Source organism: Oryctolagus cuniculus, chromosome 7, assembly GCF_964237555.1.
Source record: "Oryctolagus cuniculus chromosome 7, mOryCun1.1, whole genome shotgun sequence".
Lineage (NCBI taxonomy): Eukaryota > Metazoa > Chordata > Mammalia > Lagomorpha > Leporidae > Oryctolagus > Oryctolagus cuniculus.
In genome coordinates this window covers 132,240,113-132,252,562 of record NC_091438.1, presented here as the reverse complement: position 1 = coordinate 132,252,562, position 12,450 = coordinate 132,240,113, and the positions used below count along the sequence as shown (strand labels likewise).

General features: G+C 46.0%; 1 protein-coding gene across 4 annotated transcripts in view; it reads left to right on the top strand.

The window, feature by feature from the left end:
• The first annotated feature begins 336 nt into the window (after nucleotides 1–336).
• The window catches only part of NFYC (nuclear transcription factor Y subunit gamma), an 83,100-nt gene continuing 70,986 nt past the window's right edge, over nucleotides 337–12,450 (top strand). Inside the window, exon 1 of one of the 4 annotated variants that reach the window (XM_070078681.1) lies at nucleotides 337–534. The gene's annotated coding sequence lies outside the window, so the exon portion shown is untranslated. Of the gene's footprint in view, nucleotides 537–12,450 lie in introns of all 4 variants that reach the window. The other 3 variants (XM_008265492.4, XM_070078682.1, XM_070078684.1) reach the window with 3 other exon arrangements.

Below are 12,450 nucleotides of genomic sequence, written 5' to 3'. Positions count from 1 at the left end.
AAAGGCCCTCTTTTATGAATTCACGGTGTTGGCTCTCTCTAATGGCGTGCTTAATCTGGGTTCCCCACGTAGTCCTTGGTCCACCAGCTTTCTTCCTCCCCAAATTAAAAATAACAACACAAACCTACATATTCCCTAAAATGTAAAGGACATGCATACCGCGGAGAGGACCCACAAGGAAAGAATGCCCTGGAGGCTAACGCCTCCGGACACCCCGGAACGAGGCTGGATCCGTAAAATCTTTCCGCTTCTACCTCGTGGGCGCCCCTTCAGAAGTCTCGCGAGACTTCAGAAAACTCAGCTTCTGCGCACTGCAAGCTACGGGGAGCCCAGGCGCCAGGGGAGGGGGAGGGGAAGGGGAGACGGGGCAAACGGCGCGGCCGCCATCTTGTTTGTGCCCCCGCTTCGTGCGCGCTCCGTTCTCGGTGACGCACGCTTCCCCCTCCCCTCCGCTGTGCCCGGGCCTCTGCACTGCCCGACGCCGCAGGAGCGCGGGGGCGGCTCCTGCTCTTCCCTGGACTTCCGAACAGAAGCGTGTGAGTGTGCGGGGGCTTCTGCGGGAGGGAGCGTGCGAGGGTAGCGGCGGCGGCGGGGGGAGGGGCAGCGCTTCCCGCCTTTGGCGGAGGCCTCACTTCCCTCGCACGGCCGCTGCTGTAGTTCGGTCCGGCCTGCCCGCCGCCATGTTGTGTGCTCGCCGGGCTCGCCGCTGTCGCCGCCGCGCTCGTGGGGTCCGTGCGCCTCGTCGGCCCGGCCCGCGGGCTTTCTCCCATTGGCGGAAGGCGACGGCGGGGGGGCTCGCTCGTGATTGGTCGGTGGCGGGGAGGCCGCGGACCTGGCGCCTTATTGGTCGCGCCGACTCCGGCCTGGGGGGTGATGAAGGGATCGGAGGCTGCCGGGATGCGAGCGTCTGGGGTTTGGGCGGCGGGGGCGATGGTCCCCTGTTGCTCAGGCCTGGGGTGGAGGCTGCGGGCGAGAACCCTTAGTGGGGGGTGAGAGAGGGTGATGGCCTGGCGAGTACTTTGGATGGAGCCTGGGGTCTGGGTTGGAATTGTGGGGGGGGGGCTCCTAATTCCAGAGAGGCCCCTTCTGCTGTATGAGTGCCCGGGATGGGCGAGTGGGTAAGCCCCTAGGGACTCAGCCGTGGAAAACACCGAAACCGCGGTTACTGGCTGAGAGCCTCTTCAAGATCCAGGGGTGTAGACTGGGAATGTAACACAGTTTGAGAGTGACCCTGCGGTCCCTGGTCTGAGTGCAGGGCATTTAAAGGGTATCCGGCCTGTAGGCACATGTCCAGACAATGGAATCCGGTTAGGGATTTTGCTGGGGAGAGGGAGCTTTTTGAATAAGCCCTAGAATCCAGAGTTGTTGGTCCTGGGACGTGCTAGGAGGAGCAGGCAGAGGTGGGTCCTACTGGATAGGTGTGCCCGCCCGGTCCTAATAATTAGATGCCGGGTCTAGGAGGGTCTAGGTCTTAAGTAGGGGTGGATTTAAAATTGACAAAGGTACAGGAAGCATTTTTGGGGACACTTTCAGACTTGGGAAGTATATTAGAGAGCAGTAATAGATTATTGGGTCCCAGAACCTTGCAGCTGTGTTGATGTGTGTGAAATGTTCTGCTCTAGATCCGTACACCTCAGGACCGAGTTTCCAAAGTTACATTTCTAGCAGACATTCAGTACTTGGCAGTAATATGTATATTGCTGGGTTGCTTTTTAAGAGGGAAGGAGCTAACTAGAGATTCTGGATTTTCACTCATTTATTTCCTTTTTTATATGCTTAAAAATACACTGATATCAATATGAGCTTTTTCTTTTTTTCGGTAGCAGCTCCAAATGAAATAAATAAGCGTGTAGCTTCTTGCGTCTTCTCTTAAGTAATGGGATTTGCCAGCACTTTCTGGTTCATATTTCAAAAGACTTCTGGTCTTAGCAGCAGTTGTGGAGGGTACGTTCCAGTTCTGCCAAATGTGGTGACTCGTATCGCTTCACATTTCGCTCCTCCCAAAGTTTGGGAACTCTGGGAGCCTCCATGTTTACCTAATTTGTTTTTACTTGGCTTTGCTAGGCAGCTGTTTTACCTTTAGATGTATGTTTGCACTTCTGTTTTTATACCAACTTCAAGAAACTGGTGTGGTTTTCAAATTTGGTCCATTTTATGTGAATGGAACTAAATTTTCAAGAGACGAGGGGAAAGTGGTAGATGATGAGAATTGATGCTTTGTGGACACATTTACTATCTCTTCCTTATTAAACAGGCATTATCACTCCCATATTTCAGATGAAGGCATTGAGAGTCAGAGAGGCTAAGGACTTAGTTTGTCCAGTGTTACTCTGTAAGTGCTTAAGCTGGAATTCAGACCTAAAGTGCCTGATGTCAAAGCCTAGAGTTTCGTCTGGTGTATCATACAGTGAAACCTGACTAGTAAAATTCTTGGGTAGTTTTATATTTTCAAACAGATCATCTTACTTTGCTGTCTAGAAGAATGTGTTATGAGGGCCGGCATTGTGGTGTAGTGGATTAAGCCTCTGCCTGTGATGCCAGTATCCCATATGGGCTCCACTTCCCATTCAGCTCCCTGCTAATGGCCTGGGAAAGCAGTGGAGGATGACCCAAGTGCTTGGGCCCCTGCACCCACGTGGGAGACCCAGAAGAGGCTCCTGGCTTTGGCCTGAGCCAGCCCCACTTATTGGGACCATTTAGGGAGTGAAACAGCTATTGGAAGATCTCTCTCTCTCTCTCTCTCTCTCTCTCTCTCTAACTCTTTCAAATAATAAAAATTAAAAAAAAAAGAAAAAAAGAAAGTATATTGTCAGGCCGCCGCCATTGTGGTACAGCAGGTTAAGCCACTGGCTGTGACGCTACATCTCATATCAGAGTGCTGGTTCGAGTACCAGCCGCTCTGCTTCCTATCCAGCTTCCTTCTGAGGGATGTGGGAAGTCCATGCAAGAAGGCCCAAGAAGGTTCAAGGACTTGGGCCCCTGTCATCTTGTGGAAGACCTAGAGGAAGCTCCTGGCTTTGGCCTTGCTGAGCCCTGGCTGTTGTAGCCATTGGGAGAATAAACCAGTCGATGGAAAATTTCTTTTTCATTCCGTCTATCTCTGTCACTCTGCCTTTCAAATAAATAATTTTTTTCTAAATAAAATGTATTAGTGAATATAATTAAGAATTTGTTGTACTGTTTGAAGGTTTTAGATCCCAGAATCTAATTATATAGAATATAGGTTCTTCAAGTGGGTGGTTAAACCATACCCTCTTGGTTTCTGTTGTGAAAGGGAAGATTTACAAAATAGATTGCTGAAATTTTTCTGAACCCATGTAGGTGATGGGGAAAAATATGTACAGAAACGTGGAAAGTGCATAGTCTTTAAAACTAGGCTTCATCGTGTTGCTGATGTAGTCTTTAAGTGTGTAATTTAGGCCAGACAGTGAGGAACTACTGAGTGTTTTATACATTGATCATACCAGACTCATTTGGTTCAGTTAGGTTAACCAAATATAAAGAATGTTATAGCACCTGTTACTTTCTTTTTAAAAATTGTTTAAGGGGAACTCAAAAAGCCTATAATGGCCAGGGCTGGAGCCAAGAACCAACAGGAACTAGATCCTTCTCCCAACCTGGGTCACAGGACTCAGCCACTTGAGCCATCACCTGCTGCGTCTTAGGGTCTGCATTGGCAAGGAGCTGGAATTGGGAATTAGAGGCAGGACTTGAACTCAGGCACTGCTGTATGGAATTCAGGCATCTTAACCAAGTTCCTGCCTGTTTGTCTAGACGTACTGAAAAAGAAACTGAGTTATAAAAACAGGCACATAGGACTATGTACAAGTTTCGTGTTCAGCAAGATTTTGGTGAGCAACTTGCTCTTCAACACGTATGGCTCATTGCTGGACCTTGTTGTTGCCTGAAGTTGACCACCCTAGCAGTCTTGAACTCCTCAGAACCTGAGTTTGAGTTTATGTTAACAACTTGTGGGGCCGGCACCGTGGCTCACTAGGCTAATCCTCCGCCTTGCGGCGCCGGCACACCGGGTTCTAGTCCCGGTCAGAGCGCCGGATTCTGTCCCGGTTGCCCCTCTTCCAGGCCAGCTCTCTGCTGTGGCCCGGGAGTGCAGTGGAGGATGGCCCAGGTGCTTGGGCCCTGCACCCCATGGGAGACCAGGATAAATACCTGGCTCCTGCCATCGGATCAGTGCGGTGCGCTGGCTGCAGCGCGCCGGCTGCGGTGGCCATTGGAGGTTGAACCAACGGCAAAAGGAAGACCTTTCTCTCTCTATCTCTCTCTCACTGTCCACTCTGCCTGTCAAAAACAAAAACAAAAACAAAACAAAACAAAAACACAACTTGTGAACTTCAACTTTGTCTTCTAAGCAGAAGTCACACTAATTCTTTATACATTGTGTCCATACCATCTTTAGATGTTTGTATCAAGTAATTATCTCATTTAAGCTTACATATTTTTCATTTTGTCAAAACTGATTCATAGAAGATAGGAAGTACTTTTTTATTTATTTAAATAAAAATTTAAAGATTTATTTATTTATTTGAAAGGCAAAGTTACAGAGAGGCAGAGGCAGAGAGAGAGAGAGGTCTTCCATCCGCTGGTTCACATCCTAAATGGCTGCAATAGCCTGAGCTGAGCCAGTCCAAAACCAGGAGCCAGCAGCTTCTTCTGGGTCTGCCATGCAGGTGCAGGGGCCCAAGGACTTGGACGATCTTCCGCTGCTTTCCCAGGCCATAGCAGAGAGCTGGATTGGAAGTGGAGCAGCCGGGACTTGAACCGGTACCTATATGGGATGCTGTCACTGCAGGTGGCAGCTTTACCTGCTACGCCACAGTGCTGGCCCCTGGAGTATTTTTATCATCGTTTTATTTACAGATAAATAGAAGCAAAATGAAAAGAAGGGCCATGTTAGATGTCTTTTTGAGACAATTTGAAATTCTCAATCTGTTTTAGTTCGGAGATACTAAGCCACTAAGGCTCTATTAATCAAACTTAGAAATAATATCACAGTTACTGCCTTTTATTGTCTGTACCAGCTAGGATATAAATGTGTTTTATATATCATCCTCACATGACATGAGGTAGGTACTATTAACACTGTCAGTGTGAGGAAACCAAGCAGTTAACTAATTTTCTGAGGATCTCATAGCCAGAAAGTGGCAGGACCTAGATGCACACACAGTTGTGTAACTCTTTAGTTCCTACACAGTTTGTACAGCTCTTACTTTTTTTTTTTTTTTTTTTTTTTTTAAGATTTATTTTTTGAAAAAGAGAAACAGGGCAAGATCTTCCATCCTCTGGTTCACGCCCCAAGTAGCTGCAACAGCAGGGGCTGGGCCAGGCCGAAGCCAGGAGCCAGGAGCTGCTTCCAGGTCTCCCATGTGGGTGCAGGTGCCCGAGGACTTGGACCATCCTCCTCTGCTTTCCCAGGCACATTAGCGGGTAGCAGGATTGAAGTGGAGCAGTCATCGGGGATGGCAGCACTGTAGGAGGTGGCTTTACCCACTGTGCCACAGTGCAAGCTGGCGCTCTAAACTTACAAACACTGTTATCTGGACAAAAAGAAAAATAAAAATCCTTGCATCTTTGCTTAGGAAGTGACCTTCAGTTCTTTCAGGAATGTCCTTTGTTTTGAGGCCCTAAAGAGTGAGATGACCTTGAGAGTGTCCTTTAGTTTTGCAGATACAGAGCCAGGTCTAGCCCTGACCCCTTGATGACAGCAGATGCTCATTCACTGGCCAGCATTGCCTTTCCTGTGGAAGCATGGGTTGATGGTACTTTGACAAGTTTGCCTCATTCATAGAAGGGAGAATGACAGAGGACATTATGAGGGTCACAGATGACTTCTTGAGGTTTATTCCAGCCTCAGGCAGCCTAGGAGGAACATTCCTTAGCCAGCAAGTTGTTCTTTTCCACTCTGTTTCTTGTTCTTGGAGGAAACTGGTTGTGAGTTATCTGATGTCTTACAGTCTCTTTTTTTTCCCATTTTGTTTATTCAGTTTTTCATGCATGTACTGTGACAAGTTAGGAAGGTTATAGGTCATTTTAGTATTTTTCCCACAGAGACTCAGAGCACCCCACATAATTTAAGCAGATTAATTGCAGGAGGAAATGGATTTTAAAAACTTTGACCAGAAAGTGCCTTGGGGAAGAGACAGTATAGTAGCTGATTTTGGACTGAGACCAATAAAAGAATTCTGTCTCTGAGGAAAGTGAGCAACACATTTACTCTGTGTATGTTGGAGTGGGGTCATTTTTTTTAATATTTTTTTTTTTTTTTATTTGAAAGGCAGAGTTAGAGAGGAGGAGAGATTTTCCATCCCCTGGTTCACTCCCCAAATGGCTGCCAACAGCTAGGGCCAGGCCAAAGCCAGGAGCCCGGAGCTGCTTCTAAGTCTCCCATGTGGGTAGAAGGGGCCCAAGCACTTGAGCCATCTTCCACTGATTTTGCCAGGCCATTAGTAGGGAGCTGGAGTCGCAGTGGGAGAGCTGGGCCTTGAAACAGCACCCGTGTGGGATGCCGGCGATGTAGGTGGAGTCTAAACCTGTTGTGCCACAACGCTGGCCCCTTGGAGTGGGTTTTTAACTTGTCTGAGCCTTATTTTCTTCTTCTGGAAAGTATCAGTAATGATACCTATCTTACAGGGAGTCCAAAGCATTTGGTGGATGCCGTCACAGAGTGGACCTTACTAAATGAGAGACCCATTTTCTTTTTGAAACAATATAAGATCTGTCCTGGCAGCCAGTCAGAGCTTCCCTGAATAAGAAGTCTTTTGTAATTATCTGCTCTGTTATGTGCAGTAGGAGTTCCATATGAACAACCATGTGATGGAAAAGGAAGAACCTAATTTAATTGTGCCGTGTGGTTTGGGAGCTGATTTTCAGTGGTCCACTATGAGACCAGTCCTAAACTTTCGTTTCAGTGAAAAATTGTCTCCTGGTCGCTGTTAATCCCCAGGTGCTGAGTGGTAATGATTCTGATGAGATGGAGACTTTTTGTATTTGTCAAATAGCAGTGATTATTAAAGTCAGAACAGTCAGTATTACCTTCTATCCAAAAGGACAGAATTGCATTGTAGCAATTTTTAAGTTTTTCTAACTATAAAAATTGCCAGTTGAAGTAGGACGGTTGGTTTGGTTTATGTGATTTGTAGTTACCTGGGTGACATTTTCTTCGAAGCAAGCAGGAAGATAACATTGTGGAATGATTCAGAAAAAAATCTCTCTGCGTGCAGAATTTTTTGCCAGGTTGCAAGATTTGCTGCATTCTTCCCACACTTCTCCATGTTTTAGCAGTGATGTACCTGATAGCGAAGAGGCAGCAACTGACTTTTCAGTATGGGAGTTGTATTTCCCATTTTGGTATTTTTCCAATCTGCAGACAGATTATAATCCAGTGTATTTTCTTTTATATGGTGAGAGCTTTCTAGTGGGTAATCGGATGAGGTTTAGAGAGATGGACCTTAGTCTCATTTTTGCATTTGAATGCCTGTATCAGAATAGGTTTTTTTTTTTAATTCTAAAAACATTTTCAGTGTTTTTTATTGTAATTTTTAATATTTTTAAAAGATTTATTTATTTGAAAGGCAGCGTTACGGAGTGGGAGAAACAGATCTTCCACTCACTGGTTTGCTCTCCAAACAGCCACAGCAGCTGGGGCTGAGTCAGGCCAAAGCCAGCAACCTGGAGCTTCATTTAGGTGTCCCATGTGGGTGGCAGGAGCCCTAGCAGTTGGCCAATATCCACTGCCTCCCCAGGCACATTAGCAGAGAGCTGGATTGGAAGCGGAGCAGCCAGAAGTTGAACAGTGTTCATATGGGATGCTGATGTCACAGGTGGCAGCTTAACCCACTGACCATAATGCTAGCTCCAGTAAAATCAGTTTAAATTTAAAGTTCAAATCTCCATGTCCAAGATATATAAAGTATCCTATTTATTTTACATTTATTTGGATGACCCAGCTGACATCTTAGCCACTAGGCCAAACGCCCATCCCAAGTGTCCTATTTAAATTAGTATGTTGCATTTAAAGTCAGCAGTACTTACATTTGTATATCCTTAAAAATTAGATTCAAGGGGCCAGCGCTGGGTGTAGTGGACTGGGCCTCTGCCTGTAGCACCAGCATCCCATATGGGCACTGGTTTGGGTCCTGGCTACTCCTCTTCTGATCCAGCTCTCTGTTATGGCCTAGGAAAGCAGTAGAAGATGGCCCAAGAGCCGGCCCTGGCACTTCTGGGAGACCCAGAAGAAGCTCCTGGCTCCTGGCTTCAGATGAGCCCAGCTGTAGCCATTATGGCCATTTGAGAAGTGAACCACCAGATGGAGGACCTTTTTATCTGTCTCTCCCTTTCTCTGTCTAACTCTACCTCTCAAATAAATAAATAAATAAAATTAGATTCAAGAATTATTCCATCCTTAAATACATGAATGGGTGTGAACCATAGAGATGTTGAACAGTGCTTCAATAAGGAGAATAGAATGACTCATAGGAAATGACATTAGTATATAGAATATTTTGTATGTCATTGGTTTAAGTCTGTGAGCTACTAAAGGTTTTAACAGTTCCTAATTACTGTTAGTCCTATTCTCAAAAGCTGTGTATCATCCAGCAACCTATAAGAAGTGAGATTCTTTGCCTAGTGTTAAGAAATATACTCATATCCCCTCCATACTGGGATGATCTTTCCATTTTAAAATAGAAAAGAGAAAGGGCTAATAAAGTAGCCTACTAGCTGCACAGTTGAACATCATTGTCATTTTTAACTGTCTTAAAAATTATTATATCTCAAAGGTAAGTAACATAGAATTTGCTTAAAAGGGTAAAGTTGGGGCCTTTTTAAGGGGCAGAGCATGCTTGGTTGGTAGTAGTTTTGGAGGCAGAGGATTGCCAATTATGGTGATATTTAATGTCATTTTTTTTAAAGATTTGTTTGCTTATTTGAAAGTCAGAGTTACACAGAGAGAGGAGAGGCAGAGAGAGAGAGAGGTCTTCCGTTGATGGTTCACTCCCTAGTTGGCTGCAGTGGCTGGAGCTGTGCCAATCTGAAACCAGGAGCCAGGAGCTTCTTCTGGGTCTCCCACGTGGGTGCAGGGGCCCAAGCACTTGGGCCATCTTCTGCTTTCCCAGGCCACAGCAGAGAGCTGGATCTGAAGTGGAGCAGCCAGGTCTTGAAAATACCCCATATCGGATGCTGGTGCTTCAGGCCAGGGCATTAACCCACTGTGCCAGAGCACCGGCCCCTAATGTCATTTTCATTAATACTAAATTAAAAAGGAAGACACTGTAAAGTGGGTAAAACTAACTATTTGGGAATGTTTTCCAGAACAGAGTTCTCTATAGTCATCTTTTCATCCCACTAAAATTTCTAAGTTAGCTTAGAGCAGGATTTCCTAAGCTATTCCATTGAACATTAGTTCTTTGAATTACTAGACTATCCTTTGGGGTTGAGAACTGGATCCTTGACAAAGTAATGGCGAAATTGAGATGCATTTCTTTATCACAGAATTTTCATTCACAGCCTTTGTGCTCATGGGCCTATGCCCCATGAAGGTGGAGGGTGTATTATGCAGTGTTACTTGAAATGACTTGGTCATGGAACTCCATTTGTGAGAACATCTGGTAAACATTTCATATCATGGCTGGTGTGTAGTTTAGCCCAGTTGAGCAGTTCTAGTATGGTACATGAGTTAAAAATGAAGCGATTGCTTGGCCAGGAGTGGGAAAGGACTTTGCTGGGGGAAAGATATGTCGTGTCCCCTCCGCCCCTCCATGTTTTTCTTTTTTTAAGTTTTGTTTATTTATTTATTTGAAAGAGTGAGAGACAGTCACCTAGATATCTTCCATCTACTGATTCAGTTCCCAGTTGGGTGAACAGCCAGGTCTGGGCCAGGCTGAAGCCAGGAGCCAGGAACTCCATCGTGGTCTACCACACAGATGATAAGGAACCAAGTATTTGGGCCATCTTCGTTGTCTTTCCAAGTATTATTAATAGGAAGCTGGATCAGAAGCAGAGAGTATCCAGGACTTGAACTGGTGCTGTACTATGGAATGGGTGGTGGCTTAACCATGCCATAGCGTCATCTGCAAAAAGTACATCTTGAAAGTAACATAGACTCTTAGGGATGAATGTGCTTTCAAAGGTCATCTAATCCAGTTACATTAACAGCAATAATAATGGCAGCTGTCATCGTTTGAGCACTTGTCATGTATCAGGTCCAGTATTCATTAATCTACAAGTGTTATTAACCACTGGGTCTTACTGAGCTTTTATCTTCGTACTATTTCCTATTCATCTGCTGTTCAACATTGCTTCTACATTTTCCAGTATTTGGACAACTGCGGTGTCCTCTTTTCCCTGTTACTGGTCTAGAATGCAGCCATCCTCCTGCCCTGTGCCCTTCTCCAGCTTACTCTCCACACTCAGCCCAAACTGAGCTTCTGAAAGGATACTTCCAATTGCATGCTTAAAACTGCATTGGCCGGCGCCTCAGCTCACTAGGCTAATCCTCCACCTGTGGCGCCAGCATTCCGGGTTCTAGTCCTGGTCGGGGCGCCGGGTTCTGTCCCTGTTGCTCCTCTTTCAGTCCAGCTCTCTGCTGTGGCCCCAGGAGGGCAGTTGAGGATGGCCCAAGTGCTTGGGCCCTGCACCCGCATGGGAGACCGGGAGGAAGTACCTGGCTCCTGGCTTCGGATCAGTGCAGTGCACCAGCCGTAGCGGCCATTTGGTGGGTGAACCAACAGAAGGAAGACCTTTCTCTCTCTCTCTCTCTGTCTAACTCTGCCTGTCCAAAAAAAAAAAAAAAAAAAAAAAAAAGACTGTGCATTACCACTGGCCTCAGTGTCCAACTCTGTTTACCTTTCTGACTTCTAACCCTTTTTCTCTGGGTTGCTGCCATACCAGACTATGGTATGCTTCCTGTGAGCTCTAGCCTTTGAGCATGGCAGTTTGCTTTGTCTGTCATAGTAGGCTCCCATTAGAATTTGAATTTCCCCAGAAGCCTTTTCTGACAGTCTGAAACTTAGACAGGTTCTGGGTTAGGTGCTGTACTTAGTTCTTCTATCATATTAATGAGTTTGTCCCTGTTTTAACTCTTTAACACCAAGCATTATGATTTGCTATTTTAACTTCTTTTTCCTTAGAAAATATTTTAATTTTCTTGAGAACAGGGATTGTTTTGTTTAGGATCCAGGGCTTAATTAGTACAGTGTCTATGCTTGTTAGTATTGGAAAAATAAAATTATCCTAATCCTTACAACCTTACAAGATGTTTTCTAGTTTGGCACACTTGTCTCAGTGTAGTTAAGTAACTAGCACAAGGTTGCTCAGCTGAAAAGTGGTGAGAAGGGATTAGAGCCTTAAATCTATCTAGTTGTAACGACTGGGCTTTGTTTTGTTTTGAAGATTTATTTATTATTTATTTGAAAGGCAGAATTAGAGAGAGAGGTGAAGAGATCTTGTATCTGCTGGTTCACTCCCCAAATGGCTGTACCTGCCAGGGTTGGGCCACGCTGAAGCCAGGAGCTTCTGGGTCTCCTATGTGGGTGCAGTGGACCAGGCAGGCACTTGGGCCATCTTCTGCTGCTTTCCCACACCCAGGGAGCTGGATAGGAAGCGGAGCAGCTGGAAATTGAACTGGCACACATATGGAATGCTGGTGCCACAGGCAGCATCCTAACCCACTACACCACGACATCAGCCCCAACGACTGGGCTTTTTACTCTGCTGTTCCATGTGGCTGCTCTTTCTCATCTTGCTTTTACGTATCCTGTCAAGCATTCAAACAGCCTGTGCCTAATCACTCCACCCGTTTTTTTTATAATTTAAAAAAAATTTTTAAAAATTTTATTTGATAGGTAGAGTTACAGACAGTGAAAGAGAGACAGAGAGAAAAGTCTTCCTTCCGTTGGTTCACTCTCCAAATGGCCACAAAGGCTGAAGCTGCGCCGATCCGAAGCCAGGATCCAGGTACTTCCTCCTGGTCTCCTCTGCGGGTGCAGGGGCCCAAGCACTTGGGCCATCCTCCACTGCCCTCCCAGGCCACAGCAGAGAGCTGGACTGGAAGAGGAGCAACCGGGACTAGAACCGGCACCTATATGGGATGCTGGCGCCGCAGGCGGAGGATTAATCTAGTGCGCCATGGCGCCGGCCCCTGCATCGATGTTTTTTGAGGCAGCTGGTGTCATCTTTAGACAGCTCTAAGAACTGAAATAAGGTCTCTCTAGAATAGTTTTCCATCTATTGGTCTTTTTTTTTTTTTTTTTTTGAAAGACTATTTATTTGAAAGGTGGAGTTAAAGAGAGGCAGAGGCAGGGGGAGAGAGAGAGAGATCTTCCATTTGTTGGTCTACTCCCCAAGTGGTCGCAGTGGGCAGAGCTGGGCTGATTTGAAGGCAGGAGCCAGGAGCTTCTTCTGGGTCTTCCACGTGGGTGCAGGAGCACAAGGACT